The 23424-nt window shown below is 46.7% G+C and overlaps 2 long non-coding RNA genes across 2 annotated transcripts in view; both read right to left on the reverse strand.

Moving 5' to 3' along the window:
- The window catches only part of LOC120638824, a 45302-nt gene extending 40665 nt beyond the window's left edge, over positions 1-4637 (reverse strand). Inside the window, exon 1 of the long non-coding RNA XR_005660803.1 lies at positions 4443-4637. This is a non-coding gene — a long non-coding RNA (uncharacterized LOC120638824). The remainder of the gene's footprint in view (positions 1-4442) is intronic.
- Positions 4638-6449: 1812 nt separating this feature from the next.
- LOC120638831 overlaps positions 6450-23424 on the reverse strand; it is a 52898-nt gene continuing 35923 nt past the window's right edge. Inside the window, exons 3-4 of the long non-coding RNA XR_005660814.1 lie at positions 11205-11301; positions 6450-7379 (exon numbers count right to left, since the gene is read on the reverse strand). This is a non-coding gene — a long non-coding RNA (uncharacterized LOC120638831). The remainder of the gene's footprint in view (positions 7380-11204; positions 11302-23424) is intronic.

Consider the following 23424-nt stretch of genomic DNA (forward strand, 5'->3'; position numbering starts at 1 on the left):
CTAGTGGAGCGTTCTCCGCACGCAGGGAACATTCGAGAAATACCACTGACCAATTGATTGACACGCAGGAGGCCACCCAAGAAGGGTGCAGTGACAAAGAGGAGAAACATCGCAGTCCAAGGAAACAAATCTGCTCACATCCTCACCCGGGCCCTTCCCGAATCTGCATCTCTCACCTGAACGCACGATATCCTGCAAGGCAATTCTTTCCCTGTAGAATCATTATTTTACTCTGCCTTCTCTGGGGACTGATCACTGGCTCATCTTGTGGTATCTTCTTTAATCAGGCACAGAGTCGCTTGATTCCTTCTGCCGCAAACAAGCTATGAGTATCATTATTGTATTTGTATTGTATTGCATCATTATTGAAGCAGCGTGGCTCAGTGGAAAGAGCACGGGCTTTGGCGTCAGAGGTCATGAGTTCGAATCCCGGCTCTGCCGCTTGTCAGCTGTGTGACTGTGGGCGAGTCGCTTAACTTCTCTGTGCCTCAGTTACCTCATCTGTAAAAGGGGGATTGACTGTGAGCCCCACGTGGGACAACCTGATTCCCCTGCGTCTACCCCGGCGCTTAGAACGGTGCTCTGCACATAGTAAGCGCTTAACAAATAGCAACATTATTAGTCTCTGTCCCACATGGGGTTTAGAGTCTATCTCACCTCGCGTTAACGGGCACGGTTCAAGCAAGAGAAGCAGCGTGGCTCAGTGGAAAGAGCCTGGGCTTTGGAGTCAGAGCTCATGAGTTCCAATCCCAGCTCTGCCACCTGTCGGCTGTGTGACTGTGGGCAAGTCACTTCACTTCTCTGTGCCTCAGTTCCCTCATCTGTAAAATGAGGATGAAGACTGTGAGCCCCACGTGGGACGACCTGATTCCCCTGTGTCTACCCCAGCGCTTAGAACAGTGCTCTGCACATAGTAAGCGCTTAACAAATACCAACATTATTATTATCCTCAGGGAAAAACATTTCTTCTCCTCTTCTTAGTTACCCCCGGAGACTTGACAAGTCCCTTCGAATGGATTTTCCAGACTCCTTCGCACCTATTTTAGTTCATGACCACCCAAAGCTCCAAAAGGTTGCAAACGTGCATCCTCACAGATGCCACCATGCATCCTGCTGTGACCTCAGTGATCCTCATCAGCCCCAGACAGACAACCCAGAACAGGTCTGCCCATCCACCTGGCCCAGATTCTCCAATGACGTGGGATGACCGGAAACAAACCAAGTCCGGGCACGTCTTCTTTCCCCTCCGTGCCCTACTCCCGCCTTTCGACAATCAACTGATGGTATCTGTTGAGTTCCTTCTGAGTGCCAAGCACTGTACTGAGCACTTGGCAGAGTACAGCAGAAGAAAGAACCGTGCTCCCCGCCCTTGAGGGGTTTACAATCTCACGAGGGAGACGGGTCTGAGACAAGTATGTGCAAATAGCGGGAGCAGGTCGAAAAAGCCACCGGATGAAAGTACTAGTAAGACCGCGTCAGGGTGAGGTAGCCGAATAAATAACCCGAATATACACGGGGCAGGACCGTAGCCAACCTGGTCGCTTTGAATCGATCCCAGCGTTCAGCGCCGTGCCGTGCGGGACACAGATATCACTTCATAAATATTCGTCCGGGGAGTGCTAACGTCAGGCGTGCAATCCTCCTATCTCCTGTTTCCCTCTCTCCGTTTCTGCTTCTCCCGCTCCTGCCATCCCACTGGCCAGACCCCAGCGCCCGGCCAGAGTCGACGGCCCTTCCGGAAACACGAGCCGGTAGGAGAGCGCGGGTCCAACCGGCCTTCGGCCGCCCCCTCCTCCCCGCCCCCGCACCCCAGAGGGCAGATAAGCAAGGTCACACCCGTCCGCTTCCACGGACGCGCCGGGCTCTGATAGATGGTTCGGGGCCCAGATTTTTAATAGCGAAATCTGTTTTGCCGGGCAGGATGCCGTCGAGGTCAGATGGTGGAGAGCAGAGGGCAGCGTGGCAGCGAATCTGCTACAGAGAATGACACACGGCAGTAATTTGCCCCGGGGGGACGTGGTTTTCTAGAGAGTGATAGGTTGCGAGGTGCCTCGCCTAGAAGCCGGAGCTCTGGTCAGGGATACATTTTGGTGAGGTCCCAGACAAACTGAACGTACAGATCATCGCGTTTCCATCGGCCATCTGCATTTGCATAATGATCGTTCATCCTTTTCGGTCCCTCCAAACAACCGGAGAATGCGACAAGCAGAACGGCCTAGAGGTGGACCTGGGTCCTAATCCCGGCTCCACCACTTGTCTGCCGCGTGACCATGGGCAAGTCGCTTTATTTCTCCGGGCCTCAGTTACCTCCTCTGTAGAATGGAGATTAAGACTGTTTCCTTTATCTACCACAGTGCTTACTGCGGTGCCTGGCACGTAGTAAGCGCTTATTACCATAAAAATAAAAGAGGAGGAAGCAGAGGAAGGGTAGCATTTGCTGACCATCACTGGTTCTAGTGCAAGGACTCAGCGGTTGGTAAGCACAGTGGAAGCTCAAGACCCAAAGCTGCCCCCCAGTCAGGAACTACCTTCTGCATTCCCCTCTTCATCTGAAATGACTTTCACTTCCCTGAAAGAATTTTGAATCTTAGTTTAGTTTGCAACACCGCTCTTTTCCCCGGCGTGGGGTGTAAAAAAACCAAAACAAAACAAGGCGTAGGTCCAAACTGCCTCTAAGCTCAGAGCGGGTGGGATGCGTGTCTGTTTACTGTTGTATTGTACTCTCCCAAGTGCTTAGTACGGTGCTCTGCACCCAGAAAGCAGTCCATTAAATATCACTGACCGACTGGCTGACGCTGGCCGGTTCACAAATGCCTTCTACTTGCCCTGCGAACTGTCTCCGGTTTGGTAACAGGATGAAAAATACATCTTAATTTCTCGCCACACTCGTCCTTTAGACCGTAAGCCCCTCGTGGGCAGGGAACGTGTCCACCAACTCTGTTATATTGTATTCTCCTAAGTGCTTAGTACAGTAAACGATCAATAAACACAACTGACTGCCCGAAAGCAAATGCCATACAAATCTAATGAGCAGTACGAGAAGCCCGTTCCTTGTCCTCTGCTTGAACAGTGTGAGGGGTCAATTGCTCTCCCTGGGCAGAGGGAAGCTTCTGACTCATAAATTTCTCAGTGAACTTCAAGCCGGCGTGAGATTTCTCTCTTTTCGTGCCTAGCATCCCAACAAGAAAACAGGAAAACCCACCCGAAGTCCTGCAGTACATACAGCTGTCAATCCAGAAACCACAGGTAGGAGACCATCGCATCTGTCAGCTCTAGAGACCGATTCAGACGAAGTGATCCTTTTCACCCGAAAGGAATAAAGGAGGTGAAGCACACGTCGGGATACAAGAATCAGCTCCCCTGACTTCAGCTGTCGTCTGGGACATGCGTTCACCATGTGGCTTGGAAAAAGCGAGTGGCTCACCCATCTCTCCGAGAGCTTTTCAGACTTGCGCCCCTCTTCCCTTCCCTGGCCCTCACCCCCGTGAACAACCAGAGCGGTCTCAGAAGGCGGGCCAGCTGGTTCCACGGAAAGAGGTTCCGTGGCCTCGCCGACACCGCCAAGGAAGTAGCTGTCAATGAGGTGGACTCCTAGGTCAACCAGGAGGCAGGGAGACTCGATCGGCCCCAAAAAACATCCGGGCTGTACTCGCTCCGCCTTGGACCACATCTCCCTAAGCCTGAGAGGGCTAGGGTGGGAGATGTCATTAGGAAAATCAAGGCATATGGCTACTGGGATTTTTTTTTTTAACCTGTCATTGGGTTTCCCCAGGTAGTCACAGCAGACAGGTCTTTGATTAGTTATGGACCGCCCCCCCGCCCGAGGTGGAATTTCTAGGTGGCCTACACAATTTTCCAAGGTTGGTGTGATGAATAGAGTGTGGACTTATCAGTTGGTCATGGGTTAATAATAATGTTGGTATTTGTTAAGCGCTTACTATGTGCAGAGCACTGTTCTAAGGGCTGGGGTAGACACAGGGGAATGAGGTTGTCCCACGTGGGACTCACAGTCTTAATCCCCATTTTACAGATGAGGTAACTGAGGCGCAGAGAAGTTAAGTGACTTGCCCACAGTCACACAGCTGACAAGTGGCAGAGCCGGTATTCGAACCCCTGACCTCTGACTCCAAAGCCCGTGCTCTTTGGTTCTAATCCCAGCTCCCCCACTTGTCTGCTGTGTGACCTTGGGCAAGTCACTTTCTTTCTCTGTGCCTCAGTTACCTCATCTATAAAATGAGGATTGAGACTGTGAGCCCTACGTGGGACAGGAGCTGTGTCCACCCATCTTGCTTGTATCTACCCCAGCGGTCAGTACAGTGCCTGGCACATAGTAAGCGCTAAACAAATAATATAATTATCATGATTAATACAATTTTCCATCCTCTGCCTTAGCATAACTCTTCTCCCTAGAGGCAACCTCCAAGACTTGACCAGACACTAACCTCCCGCTCCAGAGGTCCGACTGCCGTGATGTTGACGATAGTATTTTTTGAGCGCTTACTCTCTTGGTCTCTTGCCGAGCACCGTTCAGTGGCTTGCCATTGGGGGAGTTCCCATTCTCCTGGGAAAAGAGAGAGAAAATTAAGGCCGAGTTGGCCAACTGCCCCCATCCAGAATCTCAGGTGCTCATAAGTTTTCAGATGGTACCGAATGGGGCTAGTGGGGCTAAAACGTTGGCGGACGGGAGTAGCATTATCATTATATTATAATAGAGTATTTTAATAATAATAATATGTTTGATAGGTGCTTACTTTGTGCCAAACAATATATTAATCTCAGTGATTTAAGTAATTAATCACTGTAATAACCACCATATTAACAATAATTAATTAATGGATCCCCAGATGCAAGATAATCAGATCGGGGCCAGTCCCCGTATAAGACACGGCTCAGCAGAGTCTGGGAAGGAGGGAGAACGAGCATTTTACCTCCATTATACGGATGAGGAATCTGAGACGGCGAGAGGTGAAGTGATTTGAACCCAGGCCTCCTGACTCTCGGCCCCATGTTCCTTCCACTAGGCCACACTGCCTCTTGGCATTATTCCACTCAAGGAGCCTTGAAGGTTCTCTTCAGCTAGCTCTCTCCCCATAGTCCCCCCCCTTACCGAAGTATACCCTTCCAGTCTGTGAGCGCGTTGTTGGGTAGGGGTTGTCTCTGTTGCCAAATTGTACTTTCCAAATATTTAGTACAGTGCTCTGCACACAGTAAACACTCGATAAATACAACTGAATGAATGAATAAGTGACTGGGAGTTTCCAACAGTCACAGTATGTTCTCAACCTTACGTTCAGATGACTCGGGTCCTCTGCTCTCCGGCCTTCTTGGATCTTTCGTTAGGGGATTAGCAAGTGCTGTGGCTAAAGTCACAGCTCTGGGGATTTGAGCAAAAATGCAATTTTGATCATAAATGAAATCAATGTGATGAATTTTTTCAACCTAAGGACAAACATCCATCTTCACTGAAAAAGCAACTGTCCCCGAACTGTGTTTCCCTACAGTTGACAATATCAGCTGGGCGGGGGTTGGGATGAGCATGTTTACAGTCCATTTTCGGGGACGTGGGCTGTCGGAATGTTGTCTGGATGACTGACATCAGAGAGAAGACATCAAGTGATTAGTACAGTGCTTTGCACACGGTAGGTACTCAATAAACACGATTGAATCGATGAATCTGGGTGGCCTCGCTGAAACCAGAGTCCCGAAAGTCCAAAAATGGTAGAATCATTTCCAAGATGGTGCGGGGCACTGACAGTATTGGTCAGAGGGAGCAGATGAAACATACTGGCCAGGGGGTGAGAAACGAAAGGCAGGAAATGATCCCATTTTTAAAATACGGAAGAATGGTAATACCTACGGCACCAAACACCAACGTCCACACGCACGGCATTTATTGAATGGCCATGGTGCGCCAAGCCCTGGACCAAGCGATCGATCGACGGTATTTATTGAGTGCTTATTATGTACAGAGCGCTGGACTAAGCACTTGGGAGAGTAAATACAGAGACAAAATTAGCAGTAAGCTCCCTGCCCATAACGAGCTTACATTCAAGATGGGGGAGGAGTTGACCACTTGGGGAATATGAAAAAGTAAAAGCTTGAAGGAGCTAATTGTCTAATGGAGAGACAGTAGACAAAAATAGAAAGAAAAACAGGCAATAGTTAAGTTAGGCAAATATTTCATATAATGGGAAATGGCAACCCGAAGTATGATATTTATCAAGCACTTACGTGCTAAGCACTGGAATAGGTGCAAGATAATCAGCTAAGGGCACAGTCCCTGTCCCAACCGGGACTCACGCTCTAACAGGGAGGTGGGAACAGATGGTTTAGCTCCATTTTACAGATAAGGAAACGGATGGCTAGAGCGGCTAAGTGACTTGTCCAAGGTCACACAGCAGGCAAGCTGCAGAGCCAGTACTCAAACTCGGGTCCCCTGACTCCCCATCCCAAGCTCTTTCCAATACTGGGCCAGGCTGCCTTCTCAAACAAGAAACAGACCACAATATTTGCCTCAATCTGGATAGTTTATAAAAGGCAACCATTTTACAGAACAGGAGCCAAGAAAACGGTTACGGTCTGGATCGAGTCTATTCTGAACGGGCAAACATAAAATCCACAGTCTGTTCCCCGGGCCCTCAATTCCACAATAGCGGCAGTTTGTCTCGTATGTCGAAAGTCAACGGAGAAGACAGACACTTGTGAATGACCATTTCTAAACTGAAAAAAAGTCTACAGATGACCGAGTCTGACTGCAGACACTTTATGCACCTGATAACTCATCCCACCCTTAACCCCTCAGCACTGATGTACTTATCCTTCTAACCTGCCAATTCCCCCATCTGCATTTATGTCTCCCTCTAGACCAGAGATTCTGTCAACCAGATCTCCTGCATTCTCCCGAGCGCTTAGTATAGTTCCCTGCACGTAGCAGGTGCTCAATAAGTACCACTGATTGACTGACTGAAAATGGTGAAAAGTTCAGATGCCACACGAATATTGGAATCCGGGCATGCGGAGTCTCAAAATCACATAGTTTTGCCCCGTGTTCCTTCCGTACATTCGTTTCTATCAAAGACATATTTAAAAGGATGGTTAGTCATTTGGGGTCCTGCATTCGTACCGTCAGAGCATTGCCGATTGAGCCGATCTGTTTAATTTTCACGCTTCCTTGAGCCTTTAATTTTATACGACGTTACAAACACCTTTTCTGTGTATACTGCTCATTCTCCGTTATTAAATATGCTCTCGTTTTCCTCATACTTGAACGAGCGACGTTTTATTCTAATCTCAAGGAGGAGCTCCCATCGTCGATACAAAATACGCCTGAGGTACGAATCCATTATATACGTCTTCCTTCTCTTCTTCAATTAGACTCACTATATTCAAATGTAAGGCAATAATGAAATGCATAAAACATTTTAGGAGAAGCAATGGGACCTGGGCAAAGTACCTTCAAATGACTTCCACTCACATTCCAAACTTTCAGAATTTCTGAACTCTTTCCAGAACACAGACTGACAAACAGATTGCATGGCTTCCAGAGGGTCAGTCCAGAAGGTAATGACCAACTGGCTGGAGACGCCTTTCTACAATTCAATCGGTATATTAAAACCCCACTTTTCAAAATCCTCCCTTGCTCTCAACATCGGTGGGGAGGGCGAGAGAGCCCAGTTGAGCTATGAAGCGTGAGGACGAGGTTCAAAGTTGGCGATTGCTTGACCTTGTCTCCGTCGTTCGAAGACCATCCGGCCTAAAGGTGAAAAGCGGCTCGGAAACGTACCTCTTGAAACGGTCTCCCTCTTCGTGCTACCCCGCGGTGCGGAACGGGCCGCCGCCGGCCGGCCACGTGGGCTTCTGAGCGCGTCCACGTGTCCTTTATGGTTTGGTATCTGGCCACTCTGGCCGCCGCGGGGAGCAGCGTGCCACCTCATGAGGGCACCGGGCCCCTCGCTTGCCACTTCTGCCCTAACCCCTCATCCCCACAGCACGTACGTAAATATCCGTCGCTTATCTATCTCTTTATATTAATGTCCGTCTCCCTTCTAGACTGTGAGATCGTTGTGGACGGGGAACGTGCCTGTTTGTTGTTACTATTAATAATAATCGTAGCACTTGTTAATCACTTACTATGTGCCAAGCATTGTTCTAAACGCTGGGTTAATCAGCAAGTTAATCAGGTTGGACGCTGTCCCTATCCCACCTGGGGCTCAGGGTCTCGATCGCCATTTTACAGATGAGGGAACCGAGGTCCAGAGAAGTGAAGTGACTTGCCCAAGGTCGCAGAGAGGAAAAGTGGCAGAGCCGGGATCAGAGCCCGTGACCTTCTGACTCCCGGGCCCGGGCTCTATCCACTACGCAGTACTGCTTCTCTTGTCATACCGCACTCTTCCAAATGCTTAATGCAGTGCTCTGCGCGCGGTAAGCGCTCAAAAGTTCGAATGCGTGAATGAACGAAAGGACGAAAATGGTTCCCCAAAGGGATAGCCGGTTGATTGTCCGACGCTGTTAAGTTCATGTATTTTTCAGGACCGTACATTCCATTCAAAGCCGGAGGCTGCAAGGGATGTCTGCTACTCCTTCGCCTGCTGTGACAGGCTTTTACAACCTACGTCGGTCTGCTGTTGGATCGGGAAAGGTCAGGTTGCTTCTGTGGCAAAGCGTGCCCTTTCGTCCGACTCTAACGATCAAAGGTGGGGTCCCCAGACTAGGCGGGGCACCGATCCGATTTGACACTAGGCAGTCCGGTTTGCAGTCGACCGATACTGTTATGGCGCCGGCCATCTTTACCGCTCATGTTTTTTATTTTAGAGACCAGCCTCCGTCGATCGAGGGCATTCACTGAGCGCTTACTGTGTGTGGAGCACTGACTAAGCGTTGTTCAACCAGCCTGGTCTAGTGGAAAGACCACAGTCCTGGGAGTCAGAGGACCTGGGTTCTAATCCCAACTCTGCCACTTGTCCGCTGTGTGACCTTGGGCAAGTCACTTAGCTTTTTTTATTGTAACTTCTTGTGTTAAGCGCTTACTATGTGCCAGGCACTCTTCTAAGCCCTGGGATAGATAAAAACTAATAAGGTTGGACGCAGTCCCTGTCCCACATGGGGCTCACAGTCTTAATCTCTATTTTACAGATGAGGGTACTGAGGCACAGAGAAGTGAAGTGGCTTGCCCAAGATCACGCAGCAGACAAGTGGAAGAGCCGAGATCAGAACCCAGGTCCTCCCGACTCCCGGGCCCGTGCTCTATCCACTGGACCACATTTAATTTCTCTGTACCTCAGTGACCTCATCTGTAAAATGGGGTTTGAGACCGTGAGTCCCATGTGGGACGTGAACTGTGTCCAACCTGATTATCTTGTATTTACCCCAGTGCTGAGTACAGTCCATGGCACATAGTAAGCACTTGACACATAGTATATTTAAAAGCAGCCTTTGGTTATTTTTATTTCTTTTAATCAGCACATTAGAAATGTCAAAGAAAAATATCTAAACTGCTCATTCAATGTCCCAGCAGAATGTGCACAATTTGGGTAAACTTCAATGACCTCAGCTCCTTCAAAGATCCAATTCCCTCAAGTCTCTGAGGAAGCTCTATCCTGCCTGATCATATCTGTCCCACAGATAGCTGTTGGCTTTTCTGACTATTCGCTTACTTGTAAAACAATATTTTCTCCTGCAAGGGAAGATCAACCCATTTAGTAGGGCAATAAAGCAGTCGGAAACCTGGCTACCCCGAGATGGTACGCAACATCAGACGGGGTCTCTGACATCCAGGCACAGTGGGAGCTCAGCAGTATTTATTGGGCACCTATTTTGTGCAGAATCAACCATTCAATGGCATGTGAGCACTTACTATATGTGGTGCCCTGTACTAAGCACTCGGGAGAGTACAGTTCAACAGAGCTGGCAGATGTGCTCCCTGCTCACTGTAGAGAAGCAGCGTGGATCAGTGGAAAGAGCCCGGGCTTGGGAGTCGGAGGTCATGAGTTCGAATCCCGGCTCTGCCACTTGTCAGCTGTGTGACTGTGGCCAAGTCACTTCTCTGTGCCTCAGTGACCTCATCTGTAAAATGGGGATTAACTGTGAGCCTCCCGTGGGACAACCTGATTACCCTGTATCTACCCCAGCGCTTAGAACAGTGCTCGGCACCTAGTAAGCGCTTAACAAATACCAACATTATTAGTAGGTGCTCAGGAAAGTTCAGTAGAGATAAATGACAGTGCCTGTCCATCAGGAGCTTACTGTTTAAACATATTGTTCATTCATTCATTCAATCCTATTTATTAAGCTCTTACTGTGTGCAGAGCACTGTACTACAGGCTTGGGAGAGTACAATACAACAATAAACAGTGACATTCCCTGCCCACAAGAGCTTACAGTCTACAGAGGGCGGGGGGCATTCTGAAGATGAATACATCTGATGGAGGAAGGATGGGGGACGGAGAGAGAGAAAGGGGCAGGGGGTAACACAGAGATAGAGATTCCAATTCCCTTTCCTTCGACAAGCTTGCCAGAGTCCTGCTGTTATCTGTGACATGATTTTTGGTGGCTTCAATTAGCAGTTCAACTTGTCGGATACTCTTGCATATTTACACTGCAATGGCCCTTCAGAGCTATTACGATATCAAAGGAATCATTACGATTTCAATGCCGCCATAATATCTTACAGGCACTGCTAGCACGGAAGATAAAAATTTTATAGGAAGTATTCAATCTACTGTAAAAAGCAGTTTTTTCCCAAATAAAAGTGGTTATGCCATTTAAAAACAGTTTTGCTTTCAAAGACCAAGAGACCGCTGGGCATTTGCAGACTAACCCATCAGCCAACAACTAAAAAAAAAAAAAAATCAATCAATAATCTATCTTCTTAAATTTATTTCATGAAAAAAACCCAACAAACATATGCATTACCCAATCTTTTTGGCTGGTCTTCAACTTCATATAGCTTAATCTGTTTATACACTTTTGGCAGAGGGAGAGAGTGTCTGAGCCAACATTACGGATGGCCACATTCAATCACCAGAAACTGTAACAACTGAAAAAAATGCAAATGTCTTTTAGGGTAGCAGAGATATTCAAGCTGTAAGGTGTTTATGGATTTCAGACATCTAAAATTATTCCCTGAGTATTAAAAATATTCTATATAATTTGTAAGGGAGGGAGGGTTGTTAGTTAAAAGGCTAATTTACAAGAATTATTCTTACCTTTCATTATTAACACAGATTGGGGAAATCATGTCATCGCTCCTTTGGCTACCACGGCTCTCACGGCAGCTCGGTGGGTTGAAAGTCAAAGCGGGAGCTGTGAAATCGGTCAATCTGTCAGTCGTATTTATGGAACGCTCACTATGTGCAGAGAGCACTGCTCTAAGCGCTCGGGAGACATAGACAGACATAGTCCTTGCCCACAGGGAGCTTACAATCTAGAGGGGATAGATATAAGAGCCATAGAAATGTGACCCCAACGCTGAACCAATGGTCCACCCAGCCCAGTGTTCTGTCTCCAACAGTGGCAAGAAAACGCTTAGGGGACGTATGTGATGGGGCATCCTAGTGTTCGGAGATGTACTCGTTTACATATCTAACTTTTCTCCTTCGTAACTTGCCCTCTCACAGCCAGCCTTGGGCCACGAACCTTATCCGAACACCTCGTGAGTCCTTCGAGCGACCGTGCTTCCGGTCACCAGCAAAGTTTAAGGGAAGAGAAACGACACGAGTCGTCAGCGAAGACGCTCAACAAAAGCGATACGACATACTGTCTCTCCTGGCCCTGTTGACATCACCTGAACGCCCTCTTCCTCCCATCCCTGCCAACTCTCTCATTAGCATGCTTTACTGAGACTAGGCTTTTTCCTAAGACTAGGGTGCTGAATTTTTCTTTTTTGGAGCCTTGGTTTATTTCTATGTGTTTTCTAGCTTAAATAATAATGAACCAGAATCTGTGCTTAATATTTCTTCGAATAAGATGCACGGGCTCTTAATTTTGAAATAAGATTAAATCGTCTGCCTCGGTTTTATTACGGTAAAACCCACCAAAGTAGTTATGCTTTAAAAAAAGTATGATTTCTTCTCTGCACCCAGGAATAGGTAAGACCTTGGTAGTTTACATTTACCAGATTTATTAGCCCCTCCCCGCTGCTTCTCTGTACGTCCACTCCAGAGGACATGTCTCAAAGTAAAAAGAGCAGAGTTATGTGATGTCCCCTGCTGTGAGCCTTTTCTGAGGTTGAAAATCTTTCTTTTCTATCCTTTCTAAATAATAATAGTAGTTATAGTACTTGTTAAGCACTCACAGTGTGCCTAGCACTGTTCTAAGCACTGGAATAGAAACAGGTTTATCAGCTTGGACACAGTCCCTGTCCCACATGGGGCTCATAGTCTTCATTCCCATTTTTCAGATGAGGTAACTGAGACCCAGAGAAGCAGCGTGGCTCAGTGGAAAGAGCACGGGCTTTGGAGTCAGAGGTCATGGGTTCGAATCCCGGATCTGCCACTTGTCAGCTGTGTGACTGTGGGCAAGTCACTTAACTTCTCTGTGCCTCAATTACCTCATCTGTAAAATGGGGATTAAGACTGTGAGCCCCACGTGGGACAACCTGATTCCCCTGTGTCTACCCCAGCCATTAGAACAGTGCTTTGCTTAAAGTGCTTAAATACCAACATTATTATTATTATTTTTATTATCCCTATTCCCATCAGTTCCTGCGGCCCTGCGACTCGCAGAACGGCTTCTGCATAGGACCTGGAGAACGGTCACACAATCTGTCGAAAAGAATATTTACCCCTAGAAGATAATGTCCTTCCTGAAACTTCTTGCAAGCCTGAGCACAAGGTCAGATTCCGAGTAACCCTGTTACAGTCCCTTTAATTGTAGTCTGTTCACAGCTACAGTTTGGAAAAAATAAAAAATAAAAGGCGGGTGGGGGTGGGGGGGAAGCCCAGCACCATCCTCACTAGAAGATGGCTAAAAGATCTGAGCTGCCCTGTAAAATTACATTGCTTGAGATTTCTTTCCATTTTTACCCCGTGACTTTAATTTCTTATTCCGTTATTGCTTCGGAGCTCAAAACTCTCTTCACTGAAACTGGGAATGATAGAAGAGAGCTTTCTTTCGAAAACAGAGAAAGGGGATATTGGGCTATTTTTCTTGAACTAGACAGACTCGCGGTATTAGTCTAGAGGAAGAAAGAACCTTTTGCGAAGCAGACCAGAAATCTAGGAAAAGGGGAATGTCATTCATCCCAAAGTAGCACCAACATGACCTTTTAATTAGATGAGATTACATCACCTCAGAGCAGCCAGCACTGAATGAATCCATTATAAACCGCTCAGTCAGCCTGGCCAGAGAAGGGCATCGTTATTTCATACCTACAGGGAAAAGAAGTGAGGGCAGAGGAGAACTTTGAAAAGAGCAACTAAAGTCTCCCTATCAACCACAGCCTCTGGGTCTTAAGCGGCCGTGGAGTCTTCGAAATTCAGGGCAAGGTTTCTGAGCATGAAAAGGAATGGTACGGACCCCACGAGCTTTGTGACGATGCAAATCGGTCAGCTGTATCGACTGAGAACTCACCGTGTGCCCGGCACTCCGGTATCCGCTGGGGAGAATAGACAGAACTGGCAGGAGTGATCGCTGAGTGGTGGGAAAGAGGGGAGAGAAGAGGGGTTTCAATGGGGTAGACAGATTTCAAACAAATTACAGATAGGAGGAAATAACAGAGAAGGTAGGTACATAAGTGAAAGGAGGAAAGGAGATTTTGAGTACTCAAATGGTTAGGTGGTGTGAAGTGGCATTTGGGGATTATAGGGTGGGGAGATGAGACATAAATGGTAGAAGGCCTCCAGGAAATGTCTTCAGAAGGGCTTTGAAGATTAGGCATGGAGGCTATGTAATAATAATAAGCATTATTATTGCAGTATTTGTGAAGCACTTACTTTTTGCCAATTTACTAAACTCTAGCATGGAAGATAATCGGGCTGGACAGAGTCCCTGTCCCACATGAGACTTGGAGTCTAAGAAAGATGGGAAACAGGTATTTAATCTTCAATGTACACATATGGGGAAAGTGAGGCACAAAGAAAGTATGTAACCCACCCAAGGTCACACAGCAGGAAAGTGGAATTCGAGCTGGGGTTAGAACGCAGGTCTTCTGACTCCCGGGCCCACGCTCTTTCCACTAGGCCACACTGCTTCCCTAGGTGAGGACTGGAGTCAATCATTCATTCAATCGTATTTATTGGGCACTTACTGTGTGCAGAGCACCGTACTAGGCGCTTGGAAAGCATAACTAAGCAACAGGTAGAGAGTCCGCATTCATTGTCAACCCTTGCAATGGAGGAGATGAGGATGGGCAGAAATCCCCTTGATACCCCGTAGAGAATTGTGACTGATAGAAAAGACCAAAAAGGAGCTTCCCCAGCTGGTTTTATCGTAGGCAATTGAACTGTTTTGTTGTTGGTTTTTTTTTCAAATTAAAACTCGTTGCTGTTGGAATCTCACTCCTTATGAGGAGAGCTCATATTTCCTAAGTCACACAGCTGATAAGTGGCGGGGCCAGGATTAGAACCCACAACCTCTGACTCCCAAGCCCGTGTTTTTTCCACTAAGCCACGCTCCTTCTCTATCTCATCTGTCTCCCCACTGACCCTTTGCCTAAGTCCTCCCTCTTTGGGAACTCCCTTCCTCTTCCATCAATTATATTTACTGAGCACTTACTGTGGGCAGAGCAATGTATTAAGCACGAGGGAGAGTACAATAGAAAAGAATTGATAGACATGTTCCCTGCCCATAAGGAGATTAGAGTCTAGAGAGGAGCTTAGAGTCTTCAGGGAACGTGTCTAGCAGCTGTTACACTCTCCTCTCCCAAGAGCTTAGTAGAGTGCTCTGCTGACACTAAGCATTCAATAAATATCACTGATTGATCGGCAGTCCACTACACTCTCTACCTTCACAGCCCTCATTCCTCTTATTTGCCCTCCCTTCTGCGTCATCTAGGCATTTGGGTCTGTTCCCCTGATTATTTAGGACTTTAATATTCACGCAGAGCACACATATATCCTTATCCTCCGCCTATTTTAATGTCTCTCTACCCCCTGCTTGATTCCAAGCTCTTTGCAGATAGGGCTTATATCTAACAACTCTATTATACTGCACTCTCTCAAGCGCTTAGTACATTGTTCTGCGCGCACACACACAGTAAGCGCTCAATAAAATGATTAACTAACCACTGGGGAAGAGTGCAGTGGGAAATAAATTAGACCTAGAGACGGAGCTCACAGTCTAAAACTAAGGTGCTGAAGAGGGGGAAGGCGAAACACACCAATAAAGGCAAAGAAAACAATGGCGATCATAAAAACGACCTGGTGAATATCCTTACTACTAAATACTATCAAGTCTGTATATATCTGTATATATCTGTATTTTATCTGTACATATCTGTATTAACTGTATATATCTTCACTCTATTCATTTTGTTTAATGAGATGCACATCACCCTGATTCTATTTATTTGCCATTGTTTTTATGAGATGTTCTCCTTGACTCTATTTATTGCCATCGTTCTCGTCTGCCCGTCTCCCCCGATTAGACCGTAAGCCCGTCAAAGGGCAGGGACTGTCTCTATCTGTTGCCGATCTGTACATTCCAAGCGCTTAGTACAGTGCTCTGCACATAGTAAGCGCTCAATAAATACTATTGAATGAATGAAGCCTGCAAAGATAGTAGAGAGCATTTTCTAGTCCAAGGTGTTGAACAGGTCATTTTTAAGAAGGTTTACCCGGGCCTGAAGTTTGTTGTCAAAAGGCCCAATTCCCAAATGTGAGTCTTTAGAGGTGGGGGAGAGAAAGAGGAAGGGGCATCTTACTATCGACATCCTCCCACCACACGCTTGAATTGTTTTTCTCAAGTTCAGTGGTGCGGTGACTGAGCCATTCTCGGCCTGTCCGACACGCAACGGGCCTGTCAGTGAGGACAGTGGGGCAGTTGAACATAAAAATATCTGTCGCTTAAGCACAGCTCCAATCTGGGCCCTCACCCAACCCATAAGTCATTGGTGAGAGCAGCAGTCATGATGACTGTTCTAAGGTGGTGACCTCCTAGTAAGACCAGTGGGATTCACTCCTTAAACTGCGTAGGTTTCTCTTGCCACGGGGACTTTCTTTCGATGAACTCGAACTGAACATCATCTGAACAAACTGAAAGGTGGACAAAGGTTCCGGAAGCCTATTCTTGCTAATGACAGCTGCCTAATGAGTTAGAAACCATTAGCGCTGGATCCTTCAAATTGTCTCAACCTGTCCTTGGGTTTGCCCCTCGCAGGCAAAGCTGGGAAGATTGGCTTTTTTTGTTTTGTTTTAAGATTAACTTTTTCTAAATAACAGATGGAGTCTACTGGGAATGGCGAACTTGGAGTCTATTAAGTGAGATAGTCCAGTTAGCTCTCTGGCTCATTTGAGAATCTTACAGTCTGGAGTTTTCACACCACTCCTGAACTGCACAACTCTATACGGTCGTTCGATCCGAAATAACGTTGGCAGACCCTTATAAAGGAGTCTGCCAACTTGGGAGGGGGATAATTCAGCGGATCAGCATTTGACCCCTTGGTGTTTGTGACCTAAGTAAGGTTGGCACATCTTATTTGCCCTGGGAACGTATATACGGTCACTTCAGTTCCCTGCTGAGGGTCCAACTGTGAAAATCTTATGCAGGGCGATCCCCTTATTTTAATGGCAGGTTAGTTTAATGGAGTGTCAGGATAGTACCAATATATTTTCTCCTCTGTGTTTAGCCTTTGAAAGATCCATAAAAGACCTGTAAAACACATCATTTCTTTGGTGCTCGGAGTGCAGAGGCACAGAGCTTTCCAAAATATTTTTACATTCACAGCCTCGTGCCCTCAAAAATAAATTAAAGCCAGAGGACCTAGTGATGACAAGTTATAAAATGCTCTCGTAGCTATCATAGCGCTTAGCACATAGTAAGTACTTAATGAGTGATATAGTATTCTACATTATCAGAAGGGACCCAAGCAATTCAAGGGCTTAGTATAGTGCTTTGCACACAGTAAGCGCTCAATACATACAATGATGATGATGATGATGTTTATTAATAATAGCAGCTACAGCTGTTGTAGTACGCTAGCTGTTGTGTGACCTAGAGCAAGTCACTTCACTTCTCGCGGCCTCGGTTACCTCATCTGTAAAGTGGGGATTAGGACTTGGAGCCCCAGGTGGAACAAACTGATTACCTTGTATCCACCCCATTGCGCAGAACGGTGCTTGGCACATAGTAAAGCGCTTAACAAATACCTTAATAATATTAATAATAATAATGATTATAAGAGGCAGAGCTGGGATTAGAACCCAGGTCCTTTTGACTCCCAGATCCATGCTCTCCCCACAAGGGCCACCCCGCTTCAGTTCCAAGCTGAACATTAACCTCCAACGCCTGTAAGTCCTGTGGAAAAAGTACTAATTCTGGGAATCGGGAGCCCTTGGTTCTAGCCCCGATTCTACCTGCAACTGGCTCCTGAGGACGAAGCCCGCACGAGCACTTTGCGACACACTGGGGCCTGCTCTCCTAACCGCTTGTTTCGCTCTGTGCTCCAGTAGCAGCACGACTGGTGGGGTCAAAAGAAAGAAGTGGCACTGGGCCAGCCACTAGCGCTAGAATCAACTCCTCTGCACAGGGTCTCAATCCTGAAGTAGCAGGGCTGAAACTCACCCATCATTCCTGACGACGGACACCCGGACACCTTCAGATTGTCCTAACGAATTCATTCAATAGTATTTATTGAGCGCTTACTATGTGCAGACCACTGTACTAAGCGCTTGGAATATACAAGTCGGCAACAGATAGAGACGGTCCCTGCCGTTTGACGGGCTCACGGTCTAATCGGGGGAGACGGACAGACGAGAACGATGGCGATAAATAGAGTCAAGGGGAAGAACATCTCGTAAAAAACAATGGCAACTAAATAGAATCGAGGCGATGTACATTTCATTAACAAAATAAATAGGGTAATGACAAAATAAATAGGGTAACGAATGGGACCCCGGAAAACTCTTCTTCCCCTCCTCTTAAGCAGACTGAATAGGACCTTTTTCTTTAAGTTCTCTAGCCTGTAAATTCTCTGTGGCCGGGGAAACATGTCTGCCAACTCTGTTTTACTGTACTCTCCCAAGCATTTAGTACGGTGCTCTGCATGCAGTAAGTGCTCAGTAGATGTGATTGATTGACTGTTGTGATTTCCATGACTATTGTCAGCCTTAATGGTGATATTTGTTAATTAAGCACTTACTATGAGTCAAGGACTGGGGTAGCTCTGTTTTATGGGACTCTCCCAGGTGCTTAGTATATCAGTAAGCACTAATAAATACCATTGATTGATTGATGGATTTGAAGTAGATACAACATAATCAGGTTGGGCAGAGCCCTGTCCCACATGATGTTCACGTCTAAGTAATGTAAGATACATTTCTTTCTTTCATAATCAAATTGATCTCCAATTATGCCAAGGATTCCACTAGATGAACAAACACCTTCCTTCCCCGCCCTGCACACACACACACACACACACACCCCCCCCCCCAAAGTTTTCTTCCTTCCCACGGCAACGGCAGTTGCCGATTTAGAATGACTATTTTCTCTAAAGGAAATGATGGCAACGGTCCTTAATTCCAGTGTCAAATGGCTGTAGGATCTTACACAGTTTCGTTAATATTCATCCTTAATAGAATTCATTACATCTTTCACAGAGCTTCTAATTCTCAGCAGTGGGCCGTGCTGAGGTCAGCAATTATGGCAGTACGGCAGCAGAGACGATTAATGACAGGTAATAACGCAGGCGCCTTAATGCTCGGTGACAGGAGTTCGTGTCAAGCTGTTAAAGAGATGTAAAGGCACATATTCTGCAGAGCCCAGCTCTCTAAAACCCAGCTGCTCGAGCAGCCAATTTCACAGTGTAAATAGCTTATGCTCAGGCCTGACAGATGAATAAAGAAAATTTCAACCGACAAACCCTATGCAGAACCTCAAAATATGCTATTTAATTCACTAGAAAATAATAGTTTTCCGGAGGCGAGGAATAGAAAGCAAGCGATAAAGAATAGCTTGGATGAGTGGCTTCCGTGCGTCCCTGGTAGGTGTGTTTAGAGTGACATTCTCTCCAGGAGTTTCAGAACACATAGCCACTTGGACATCAACCCCCACGAATCGAAACACTGGGATAGTCCGATTCTTTGGAAGGGACCATTTAACGATAGGGTGAACCGAGACCGTTCACGGATTTCAGTTTGGGTGGAAGCAAACCAAATTTGAGAATTATAGAATTTGTTAGGCATTAGGCGCGGGGGTAGATACGAGGGAATCAGATCAGACACGCCATCTAATTCATTCATTCAGTCAGTCAGTCATATTAATTGAGCACTTACTGTGTGCAAAGCAGTGTCCTAAGTGCTTGGGAGAGTACAATATAACAATAACAATAGGGCGCATTCCCTGCCCTCGGCAAGCTTGCAGTTTAGAGGGAGAGATTATGTGTGAAAGTGTCTCATCCCTATTTTACAGATGAAGTTAGAGACCCAGAGAAGCTAAATGACTTGCCAAAGGCCATGCAGCAGAACGATGGCAGAGTTGGATTTTAGAACCTCCGGTCTCCCGACTCCAGATCTCACGCTCCAATTACACTCGAGGCTCTGTACGGCTCCGAAGCAACTATGCTCCAGCTGTCTTACTAAGAGCAACTATCCTCTGTTTCTTAGACCGGCAATTTTTCCGACGAATTAGTCGGTATCCTGGGTGCCGCTTCTAACGGCCCCATTAGATCTGCCACCGAGTATCGCCGCACAGCTGGGGATAAGTGATGACGTGTGGAGTCAAAACTCCGGCCCGGGACGAGCTTCCAACTAGTTTTCTTGTTTATGATACATTTTCCAGATCAGGATTTCAAAAATATGAACACCTGTCCAGGAGGAAGCTTGCTGGCTTTCTCCACAGGCTACTGAATCGTCACGAGGAGGACATCCTATCCTCCGATCCTTCCCTTAATGGGACTTCTACCTGGGCACTGGAGCGAGGAATTTGGCCGTTACGCCCGGGGCGCTCGAGGATTAGTGACCTAGAATGGAGATGCCCGGCACCCTTCTCCTGGTCCCGAGTTTCATCCAATCACATCCCGAGGAGGCCTGTCAACTTTCATTCCACATAGATCAGCAAATTGATTGACAGATGGCTGTTGCCCCTTCTCAGAAGCGAATCACCTTCAGGGCTGACTCGCTGATTAGATCTTGTGAGACAACTCCTTTCGCTTTCTTTCACCTTCAACAATGGTTTCATAAAGTAAAGTAATCCTGGGTTAAGGATAATTTTCCCCTAAAAATTAGTTAGTCACGTTCCTTTCTCAGGAACCCAGCAAAGAATATGTGTTAAAATGCACTGTGTCCACCAGGTCTGATCTGCTTAGACTTTTTTATACCTAATAAATACTATTATTTTATTATATTAAAAATATTAGTTATACTTTATTTTCTACTTAATGAATACTGTTACTATAATATCTCATTATTTTTATTATTATTAAAATAAGACGTGTGCTCTGCAAGGTTGCAGAACCTAGATTCCGCAAGACAAAAATCGAAGACAAAGTTTGTATGACTTGAGCGGATTCTGTGGGAAAATGATTTTTTTTTTTTTAACACCGCTGCTAGTATGCTGTTGCTAAAGGCGACCAGAAGTCTAGTCCCTGAGGGTAATCTGAATCCCAGCTCCTCTTTCTTGACATCCAGATGCCAGTCAGCACTCTGGAGAGGTGAAAGATCATCGATTGTACAGTCTAGTTAGTGTTGTTCAAAATGTCTCCTAGAATTTCTGATCTAGGACCTGTGGACATTTTTTTTTTTTTGCCTTTCTACAAGTCTGCAAAGTAGACAGTCAACGGACTCTGAGCCCATTTTACAATGGGGGGAAATGGGTGATTGGGAGTTTAATTCCCTTGCTTAAGGCTAATCCGGAGCTGGTGGATGAGCTGGGATGAGAAGCCACTCTTCTCCAGATGTTCAGGTGTCCCTGAACTACAGCCCACAGATGGGATCCAGCCCGATAAGGCTCCGGGCCTTGAGCAGAAAGTTCCGACTCCAACCTTAGGCCCCCAGAGTAGAAGCGGGGAGGAGCTGGGATGATGAGTGCTCTCGTGTATTTGCAGCCTGGGAGCATGGTTCCCAACCCGGAAGTCAAAGGCCTTAGGCCGATCAGACGAACTCACGTCACGATTTCCAGAACTGAGGGCGTGCGACCCCACCTTCACCTTTGGCTCCAGAGGCGATTAGTACAGTGTTTTGCCCACAGTAAGCGCTCGATACATAGGATTGAATGAATGAATGAATGAGGCACTGTGGCCCCCTGCCCGGGGCCGTGTAGGCAGGGGAGCCGCTTCCGAGGCCCGGGCTTTATAGACAGCACTAAACTGGGAAAAACAGAAATACTAGGCATCAAGGTGCCCAGCACGGCAGCAGTACTGGACAGGAACCAGACCAAATGAAAACCGGACTGGGGAAACAGCGTGATTTAGTGGAAAGAGCCCGGGCTTGGGAGCCAGAAGTCACGGGTTCTAATCCCAGCTCCACCACCTGTCAGCTGTATGACTTTGAGCGAATCACTTAATTTCTCTGTGCCTGTTACCTCATCCGTAAAATGGAATTATGACTGTGAGCCCCACGTGGGACAACCTGATTACCTTGTATGTACCCCAGCGCTTAGAACAGTGCTTGGCACAGAGTAAACGCTCGACAAATAATAATAATTATTATTATGCCAGAAAAACAGCCTCCCTAAGGGGGGAGCGAATGGAGACTTGTGTCACGCGTCCCTTTCCCGGCTCTGGGTTCATTCATCCCCATCCCGGGCTAGGGGAAGGGGTAGAGGGATCCTCACTCAGCCTCCACACTTAATCCCAAAGAACACTCCGCCAAGGCAGTATGTGCATCCCAGGAGGGGAAGCCAAATTTCCCCACCCTCAGCATCCAATTCAATTCCATCTGGGTGAATCAAGGACTGCCATCTCGCCTGCGCCCAGCAAGGCTGGGGTGGGGATGGAGTGTCCACCTCACGGTTCCCAGAGCCAAGATGGTGAGAACTCTCTGGACTGCAGTTCCAATCTCTGCCTATGATTTTTTAAAACATCCTTTGGAGCTCTGGCAGAAAAGTCCCGAACAAATAGTGACATTTTCCTAGACGAACAACACCTCCAAGCTTCCGCCTTATTGCGGGCTTCGTTTCTTGACGGAGTCCTGGGCAGTAGCCTCCTGGCCCTGGATCTTTCAAAGTAAAATCCATACTATTTCATTTTTGCATTTATCTTGATCGATTTCGGTAGACCGTGGCCACGGTGACTTTCCCGGTTACCTTCTAAAGCTCTTTTACTCTAAAGCTGAATTTCTGTTCTCATCTTTGATCACGCTATATCGGCAAGTCTGACAAGCTAATAATATTGTGTTCCAGCTAGAAAACAAAGACAGCACAGATGACTAGAAATAAGGATTACAAAAAGGGGGAAAAAACCAACAAATCCAGGGACAGAAGGACGCTCTACTGGATTCTGCTGGAAAATGACGGCCACGAATGAGCAAATGAGTGATGGCGTATGTTGCACTCTTGGATAGCAGACAGTATCCTCTTCATGGGAAACAACAACTAAGAAAGGCCCAGTGTCATATGACTCCATTTTTTCACCACCATTGTAAAAATACACAAAACCCTGTCCTGCTGGTTTTAATCCTTTGGTGCTTGAACAATGCTTCTGCAAAAGGAGGGGATTAAAAAGGGTCTCGTCTTATGCTGCCGGGTCGTCTCTGACTCAGAGCAACTCCATGGACACATCTCTTCCAGAATGCCCCATTCCCCCTCTGCAGTCTTTCTGCAAAATCGATTTTTTGAAAATTAGTCAGTCAGTTAATCATCTTTATTGAACACTCACTGTGTGTAGAGGACTGAACTAAGTGCTTGGGAGCGTACAATACAGCTGACACATTCCCGTCTCACAGTGGGGTTACATTCTAGAGGGGAAATGCCAAAGCCAGTCAGTGACGTATTTTTTAATGGCTCTTGTTAAGCACTTACTATGTGTCAGGGACTGTACTAAGGGCTGAGGCAGATTCAAGAGATAATCAGGTTGGATAAAGCTCCTGTCCCACATGAGCCTCACTGTCTACATCAGGGTGGTGAGGATTGAATCTCCATTTGACAGATGAGGTAACCGAGGCACAGAAAAGTTCAGTGACTTGCCCAAGGTCACAGAGCAGGCAAGCGGCAGAAGGTTAAAGGCGGAATGGAAGCAAGGCTGCATTACTGAACGCTGTCCTTTCCGTCTTTTCAAGTATGGCGGTCAGATATTTAGCTCGAGTCTTGTTCAAATATTTCTTCTTTAAGGAAGTT

Source organism: Ornithorhynchus anatinus, chromosome 14 (assembly GCF_004115215.2).
Source record: "Ornithorhynchus anatinus isolate Pmale09 chromosome 14, mOrnAna1.pri.v4, whole genome shotgun sequence".
NCBI classification, from domain to species: Eukaryota; Metazoa; Chordata; class Mammalia; order Monotremata; family Ornithorhynchidae; genus Ornithorhynchus; species Ornithorhynchus anatinus.